The sequence below is a fragment of the Gallus gallus genome, chromosome 8 (genome assembly GCF_016699485.2).
Source record: "Gallus gallus isolate bGalGal1 chromosome 8, bGalGal1.mat.broiler.GRCg7b, whole genome shotgun sequence".
NCBI classification, from domain to species: Eukaryota; Metazoa; Chordata; class Aves; order Galliformes; family Phasianidae; genus Gallus; species Gallus gallus.
The window spans coordinates 26,315,599-26,324,713 of record NC_052539.1 but is presented as its reverse complement, the minus strand read 5'-3'; the positions used below and the strand labels follow the sequence as shown (position 1 = coordinate 26,324,713).

The 9,115-nt window shown below is 39.6% G+C and overlaps 1 non-coding gene across 6 annotated transcripts in view; it reads left to right on the top strand.

Annotated features, from left to right (window-relative positions):
* LOC100859636 overlaps nt 1–9,115 on the top strand; it is a 58,327-nt gene that overhangs the window by 424 nt on the left and 48,788 nt on the right. For 3 of the 6 annotated variants that reach the window (XR_005861970.2, XR_005861969.2, XR_005861967.2), the window contains exons 1-2: nt 8–287; nt 957–1,080. This is a non-coding gene — a transcript (RING finger protein 170-like). Of the gene's footprint in view, nt 1–7; nt 288–956; nt 1,081–4,589; nt 8,249–9,115 lie in introns of those variants that run through there. The other 3 variants (XR_005861968.2, XR_005861972.2, XR_005861971.2) reach the window with 2 other exon arrangements.

Genomic DNA, 9,115 nt, shown 5'->3' with positions numbered 1-9,115 from the left:
CGGGGCTACGCCTCTCGGCGGCGGTTTACCTCAGGGTTTACCTCAGCGGTCGGCTGCGGCGGGCGTGTGGGCAGGGCGAGGATGCGTGACCGTTCGGTAGCAGGTGACACACCTGATCGGTCACCGTGGGCCGGGAGACGGTGGCGACGGCTCCCAACCTCCTTCCGCGGCCGCGGGCCCTGCGCAGGAGGTGCCGCTCCGCCACAACATGGCGGCTGCCGCCAAACCGGCCCGGTGCCGCAAGAAGCTGCTGGTGTGGCTCAGGGCTGCGCGTGGCCAAGTCGTAGGTAGGTCGGCCCGTCTGCACCAGCTGCACTGCTGCTTTCAGGGCAAAAATTGCTTAAAATACAGAACCCGTTTTAAAACTCCCTTCTGAAATATCCCTGAATAAAGCTCTCAAAATTCCTTCATGACACTTCATTGAATATACCCTAAGATACCAGATACATTTTTGACTGTTTTTTAAGATACGCACTTTACTCCTCTGTTACTGATTCTTCTTCGGCAGGTTAAAATTGTAGTCGATGAATTGGGCAGTACTGACGTGACCTTCCTCTCTTAAAGCTGTCCAGCAACACAAGAAGCTCATTTAAAACAGGCTTTTTTGTTTGATGGTTTTCATGTTAGTTTTGCTTTTAAACACTGAAGTCCCACAGGCTTCTGCACTAGGGTTTGTACTGCTGAGAACATTTGTTTTCTTAATTATTTGTTTTATTGTATTATTTCCATTTTTATTTTTTAATTTGCCCATCAGGCTCCATCATTTAGCTACTACTCCTTCCCCCCGGTATTTAACGTCATTCCCTTTGCAGGAAACACCACATCAATACTCAGCCTTTTATGCAATATCCCACTCAATTCCCACACATGTATCATTCTCCACGCCCTCCTGCTCATTTCACGTACACTTCTACAGATTCAACGTCTCACGCAGCTTCTTTATATGGTTTCTGCAGGCAGCTCCTCTTCCCTGGGTTTATGCTACACATGCCAATGAATGCCAGAGGCCACCAGCTGCTTTCCAGGGAACACAGAGACAAGAGCAAACAGGCCCCATGCCACAGTACTTAAGCAGGGCAGGTAAGCTGGGGTTCATCAGCCATGAGTGCAGGTGGTAAGGCAAGTCCACAGTGATGAGGCAAGTACACCGTGCCTCGTGATGATGAGACAAGTATAGAAGCCAGGAAGGCAACCCACTGCTCAGGGTCAGGCACAGTCCCATGATCAGCACAGTGATGAAATAGTTTTGAGGTCAGTCTGGGAACTCATTCCACAGGTCACAGTCCAGGTCAGCGAAGTCCATAGCTACACATAGCTGTAACTGAGCTGAAGGCCCAGGGCTGAGTTTAAATAGAATTCCTGGTCTCATGGGAAGAGGGTGTGGAGAAAGGCACCAGGTGATGCCACTAAGGCCTGTTAGTGCACTCAAGGCCCTGACAACGCACTCTAGTTTCAGCAGGGTCATCTCCCATAAATACAGAAAATACTGCAGAGAATACTTTCCCTCTAGAGGGCTGTATAGTACAGACAGAAGGGAAGTGTCTGATTACACCAAGCTCTAATAGCCCTTATTTCAGGGCTGCTACTAGTTCAAAAGTATCAAGGAATTATTTATTTGGGGTGGTTATGCTGGAAAGGTGATACGGATTAGGTAGTACAGGAAGGTTTGTTGAGATCTGTAGGATAGATGCTAATTGCAAAGAAAAGGCAAAATGTACACGTTTGGTAATCTGGGTTTATATCAGAGTAGATGGGCTCACCGATACTCTGTGGCTGTTGCGTCCTCTTCAGATGTCTGACTCTCTATGATGGAGTGCTCACTGAAATAACAATGTTTCCAAGGAACGCTACAGAGAACTGCAATACAAATGCGTGCAACTTTGTATCTTCCCAGTTGCGGCTGTAAAAGGGTGCAGGCCAGCCGTCCGTAGAGCTCAATGATGGAGTAGAAGTAGTAGTAAGAAGGAGAAGCTGTCTAAATTAAGTAGAGTTGAGGTGGTTAGGTTTTATTTTTTTTAATCCTAGCTGGAAGTTTCTTCACAACCTTCAGCTCGCTTGAAAAATTGTCAGCAAATTCTGGTTTTGTGCCAATCAAGACAAAAGACTATGACCTGTAATAACATTCCAATCTAGTTTGGCACCTCACGCCAGTGCTGTAGTTCAATCTTGTGACATCTTATGTCTCCTATTACCTACATTTTAAAGTCAAGATAAGTGACTTGTTGTAATAGGAACTTATTTAAAACACATCCACTCTTTTTGATGCTTCCTTTGCTTTCTTGACAGAAATATCTGACAGTCTTTTAGTAAGGGCTGTCTACTTTTCGTAACAATAAAGAACAGCATTTACTACAGTAATTTAAATCGGTAGACATAAAACCTTCAATTTCCAATAGGATTTATAGTGTCTCCGATAATTTGAATGTTTAGTTTGGACAGTACTTGTTGGTGATTTGTATGGCAAATATACATATCTCTTGTGGTTTAACACTATTCTTGCTCTTGCTTGAAAATCCTGACTTGTAGGTCTACATTTAGGACAGATTTTAAGCACTTGGAAACAGAGACATTGAAATGAATAATACCAAACAGTGACACTTGGTGGCTAGTTATGTAACATGCACATTCTTAGCCATTAGAATACATGAAATGAAGAGTGAATCTCAGCTTTTCTATCATATTAAGTAGCTCAACAAATACAATTTATGGAAATATGCGCTTCCCTACTATAATGCTACAATGGGATGATAATAGCGAGGTGACAGTCTTTAGCTACAGCAAATGAGAATAAGCTCAAATGCAGCAGCCACAGATGCAGAAGTGAAGGAAAAGAGCTTCTTACCTACAGAAGGCCTCAGGTAGGCAGGGATCCCTAGCAAAAGATACCTTCTCCTCCACTTCTAACCCTTAAATAAGGTCTGTGAAGGGTGGATCCTGACTCCACCCCTTCCAATCACTCAAGTACATTGCATGCACCTGAGCTCCTGTGTTGACCCTGCCTTCCCACCAGGTGCTCTATCACTGGTTCAGGCCATGACTTAGCATTTCCACTACACCTACCATCTTTCAAAAGCTTCAGAAACATCAAGTAAGCCTCTTGACATCCTGTGGAGCAAAAGCATATTTGAGTGTTTCAGATGCAAAAATTAACTAATCTATTACCAAAATGCATGCAGTTGGTAATTACAGAATACAAAGTGATGTATTCTGTAAAGATTCTGTCACTCTTGATACCTACTGTATTTCTTGGGCCACATGTCCCTTCATGTCCTCTCATAATTCCTCTGGTATATATATTCCACTGCCTTCTCAATCAAGCTCTCGTTATATTGGAAGTTCTTAATATTTTCATTAAAAAAAAAAAAAACACTTGTTCTCTGCTTATCCTCAAGATATAGCCAGTTTAGAAGCTATTGTAATAAAAAAAAAAAACATATACTGAGCATAACTGAACACCTGAAATCATAGAATATGAAGAAAAATACACATTATTCTAATGTAAACTCATTGGACTGACTGAAAATTTTCATCAATACCCTTGCTGGTCTTGCACAGGTATGTGTCTCCTGATTGCTCAATAGACAGAACTGCAGGTCACTGGCACTCAGTGCTGTGTCTTGTGATCACTGCTGCACCCCCATGGCCTGACGGTTTGTTATAAAGTTACCAAAGAGACCTATGTCAACTGGAATAGTCACGCCAATCTATTGCTTACTCATTTGGGGCACTGGCTTAGGAAATGGGGGAACAGCTAATTTCATTATTGCTTTCCAATCTCACCATTAATTGCATTTTACACGAGTGGCAACTACCAGAGAAAGGGAGCTATGCAGACAACTTTACCACTGGCTTACCTCCTTATTTCTAGCTGGGAAAAAACATCCAGAGGAGATTAAAAGAAGGGAAAAACATAACCAAACCGAACAGAAACAGTAAAAAGAGGCAGTACTGATGACTGAAGTGCTGACCAGGGTAGCCAACCATTGAAGCTTCAGGTCTGTGCACTTGTATGACTTTTGGTGAGGTCAGGAGGTTCTGTTATCTTTGAGGCCCTTATGAGGGGAAGGAAGATACACAATATAGACTTATGTCTGTTTTGCTGATGATACAATTAACCAGAATGACTAATATGCTACTATGTCTATGTATCTCAGGTGTTTGAAGGAGTTTCTATTGATTTTTCTTTGAAAATGCTTTACAGTGCTTTCCAGGTCAGTTATACCCTCAGAGAAATGGGAGCAATGTAATAATTCTGAATGTAAGATTTTTTTACTATGTAACTGAAGTATCTATTTTGTAATATACTTCAAAAGAGTTGTCTGTTGCAGGGGATGAAAAGCATTATAATGCATTCATTATGAAAAACATTAGGAATTCTGGATGTTTTAAGTATTTCTGAAAATTAATATTTGGTATGGGAGTATATTCTTAAAAGGAGTCTTGTATTTGGGCTTTTCTGAAAGGTAGATATATTTCCACATGGAATAAGTGCCTTTCAAATACTTCCATATTTGTTGGAAATACTTTCTCCACTTGAGGCCCTTTCCTTTGAATTTCTTTGAATTTCTTTTCTCATTTCTCCCTTGCAGTGGAAGAAATGAGAAAGGAAATTCACTTTGCAGGGTCAAGAAAGGAAGACAAGAGATGACCTTACATGATCACTCCTTAAAGAAATAGAAAAGATGAGTGCAGTGAGTGACAGACAATATCTGCTTCAGCATTCCATAATTACCAAGCAAGGAGTGGATGAAAAGGCATGGAGATAATGCCACAGAAGAAAAGTCCTGATATCTCCCAAAATTCCATAAAAAACAATGCTGGAAACAAAGTCAGGTGGAAAACTAATTGTATCTTTGGCTTCATACAGAAGGAGAAAAAAAATGGTTAAGATCTTAAGGAATGGTCTACCTCCATCTTCTCAGGAAAATATCTCAGAATCAGGAGCTGTCATGAACAGCTACTTCAGCAGGATGAAGTACTTATGCTTCTCTAACATTATTTTTCAATGGGACCTCATTTTTTTCATTGTAGCCTTCCTTCCCAGCATGTTCCACCTTCCTCAGTCATTTTCCTAACATTTGTCAATCTCCTATCTGCTCTTTTCTATTTTGGGCATTTTGTTTACTTTTCCACACATATCTGCACTTCTATTTTGGTACTCTTATCTTTTGTGTGTGTTTGTGTGTGTACAGTAGACGAGGTCACAAGAAGCAATCACAAAGACTGATTTTGTGGCAGGGTACTGCCATATAGTCTGTCTTGCACTCACAAACTGATTATGGTAAAATTCTTGATCTCTCAAAAGACAATAATTTTCAAAACTATGTTCCATATTACTTACTATTAAGAAGCATTACCATCAGTATTCAAGATTAGCTGAATAAAATGTTAATAACCTGTTCGTTCCCATTACGTTTGACTGTTCTTTTCTTAACATCTATACACTGTTGGAAGTAATTTACTAAAATACATGCTTTAGAAGTAGAGTATTTAAATAGTACTCTCTAGTTGAAGAAGAAAACTGCGTTCAAACCAAAAGCACTAGGTGAAAACATCATAGCTATCACCCGCTATTAAGTGACACAGCAATGCTCCAAACCCAACCACGGCTAAATTGGGCAGGATATGTAAAGCATAGCATGAATTGTTCTGTTGCTCACCACAGCATGTTGAATTCAGCAAGTTAGCAGGTATGACTCAAAAATAAGTTCAGATTCCCTGTAATTTTTATACCAAATTCTTTCTTCTTGTAATACGTGCTTTAATTTGTTTAAACGTCTTTAACATATTTTGATTTAGATTTTAAGATTCTGTATTGCAGAGCAAAATCTAACTCCTGCAGCAGGTGGATCAAGCCTCCTTTTACCAGATTGTTCACTCTTCAGCAGCACCAGGGCAGTTACAACTATTTGAATTGGCATTTCCAATGAAACTTCATTTTGTGCCTGAATCATTCTTTTAAGATAAAAGTTACAATGCACTCATTTTGCTAGTCATTCTCCTGTGTTTCCATTTAAAAAGATTTTTCCCTTGCTTTCTGATGCAGTTCACTGACAGCTGGTCTGATACACTTTCCTCTTGCTTAGGTGCTGTGTCAAAAGCAGCTCTGATAGCCTGGATCTTCATTTCAGCAGAACACTGTAACACTACCTATGTATTATGTATCCAGCAGCCAGCATTTACCACTCTTACTTCCCAGAATGGAATTAGGTCACAGATGGGACACACTGGGAATTCATAATGCAGAATTCAGTCTCAGCCTTAAACCCCTGACTTTGTGTCAAATATCATTAAATAGGCTCTGCTCCAAAACTCTGTCAGGAAGCACTGTTTCACATCTTTATATGTCTCAACCCCAACTTCTAGTTGGGAAGTAGAATAGGAAACTTTACTTTCCACATAATGTAGTAATACAAGTGATTGGCATGAACAGACCAACTGAAGCCAACTGTTGACTTTGATGGAACTACTTGACCACTTGAACTCTAATGATAACTGAGGAAAAATAGGCTGAGTGCTATTAAAAAAAATGAAGACATAATCCTGCTTATTGAAACAATGCAGCTTTTACCATCCAGTTTCCAAGAATAACCTATCTGTAAGGAAGCAACTGCAAGAGATGTTGCACAAATGCATACAGCTCTTGGCAAGTAAAAGGAGATCATCTGGGTTCATTTCACTTTCATGGAAAGTCCACAGTTTTTTGCTATTATTTTGTCAGAGGGAGTTTTGGTATTAAAACAACCCCAATCCTTTCTTTAGTAAGCTGTAATGAAATGCTTGTGTGACCTAGCAAAAATAATTTCATGTGTTCAAACCGATTTTCCAGTGAATAACCTTCCTGTCTAAAAATCAGGCTCTTTACAAGGACTAACTGACATCCTTGTTATCAGCCTGTATGGATTTAATATGCTGAGCAGAGAGGAGCAGCTGGGAAAAGATTGGAGAGAATGAGCTATATTCAGATACTTGGGGAGTTGGGGAGTCCACTGGGGTAAAGCACTTTAGTAGAACAGCCTGCAAAGGATGTCACTACTCACCCCACGTCAGTTCTCTGGAAAAAGAAACAGCTCTGGCTTTTGCGTCTGTTAGTCTGGCACCTTCAGCAAGTAATTAAATCACACTGTAGATTTGTATACATACTTAGATAAATAATAAATGACAGCTATCACACTGTCATGCAAGCATGCATGCATACCCAGGGCAGGAAATCACATACAGTATTTCATTTGTTGCCAATTTATCTCTAACGAAGTGAGGAAGATGCCCTAGGGACTGGTGACTAACAAGGAGCATTGTTTATGCTACAAATCCCATCCGGTTATTAGTCTTTGAAAAGTGTTTTGTTTAGCTTATCGGTGCTTCAGCAGGAATGCCAGGGGCATTATTTTTGTCTAAGTGTATTTCTATTCCAATATTACTGACTCCCACTCAACCTCTCCATAAGAGGTTATGTGTTACTTGAGGGCTGAAAATTAGACACATGCTTCAACGCCTTACTGAATCAGGGTGGTTAGCACTGCACAAAACCAAGGCCTTGACAGGTTTCCTTATTAATTTTGCTTCAGTAAATTGGAGAACATCTTTGTAGAAATCAAGCCTTACTTAAGGACTACAGAGCATGAGAAAGAATAAATACCTTGTGAAGTATATATGCCCATAAATTAAAACTATTTTAATGAGTTAGATCTGCTTAATTTCTACACTTTGCTTGCTTTGTTGGATGATACTGTGTTACACAATCCAATTCTGCACTTCCGCAATACTAAAGTATCACAAGTGTCTGGCAAGTTGTGAGCCTCTTTCACAATAGTACGACAGTTAATCGTTTGTCCACACAATTGATAGGCTGCTATTTTATCAGGTTATCAAAATACCTGCAGCACGCCCTTGATCAAGTTAATATTTAAAAATAGTAATGCAATATTTTTATTACATTCAAGTATCTTTTTGATCATGCTAAATATCTTCTGAGTGGAAAATTTATTTAGGGTTGCTTTTGTTTGTTTGTTTTCCTCAGGAGACCTCTTTTTTTTTTTAAGCAGATTTGCTTTATTGAAGGGAACAAAAAAACCATCTCACAGTTCCTACATAACCTTATTTAGAACATTTGAGAGACTTGCCATCGGGCAAGTAAGTTAATAATTGACAAAGACACACAGCAGGCCTGCATGAATGATTCCACACCATAACACTGACAGCTGGCATAACTTACTGAGCTCCTCAAACATTTCTGCAAAGAGGAATGGTAAGCTTAATTTTATGTGCATCTTCTGAATCAAGACAGGAAGTTTTTATTAGAATGGTTATACATAAATAATTGAAGTATTTATTAATCCTTTTAATTGTTAGATTACTTTTGGAAAATCCACACAAACAAATTTTGCTTTGTAAAAGTGTCCTATTCTTATTTTACTTGTGATCTACTTTAATACTTTGTCAAATAATGAGCTGTCCAGTGTATCATCACTGATCTTCTCCTACAGTTGTCCTGTAACGAGGAAGGGAGCATCTGCTCACCTATCATGGGAAGCACTTCTGTTAATTGTTTTTTTTTTTAAACTTAAATTCCATCTCTTCCAACATGCTGACTCAGTGATGCATTAAAAACTTCACTGTGGGAAAACTGAAAGATACAGTGAGCTGAGCTGTATTGCAGAAAAAGTTTCTCCATCTAGGAGCTTCTGGCTTTATAATCAATGGTATGATTACTCTTTCATGTCTTTCTTGATACAGTTTTATATTTGTATGTTGTCACTAGATTTTTTACATGTTAGTACTACAGGCTTGATTTTGTTCTACAAGAATTTTCTGAAGTGCTCAGTTTTTATTTTGAGCCAAAAGATTTGAAAAGACCTCTTCCTTCCCCCGCCCCCTCCTTCTCCCCAGAATATGGGGCTGTCACATAGAGAACTTCTGGTTTGAAGGACTTCAAAACATGGCCTCTGATCAGGTACCTCCATGGAGAGTTCCACACCAACAGCCAAAGCACCCGTGGTGCTCACTGACAAAAGAATATAAACATGAGGATCTGACTGTAGCAGAACTTAGAACTGTCTGAAATGTTAGCAGAAATGACAATTTTAATTCTGCTGTTTCAGGATTACATGCTGAA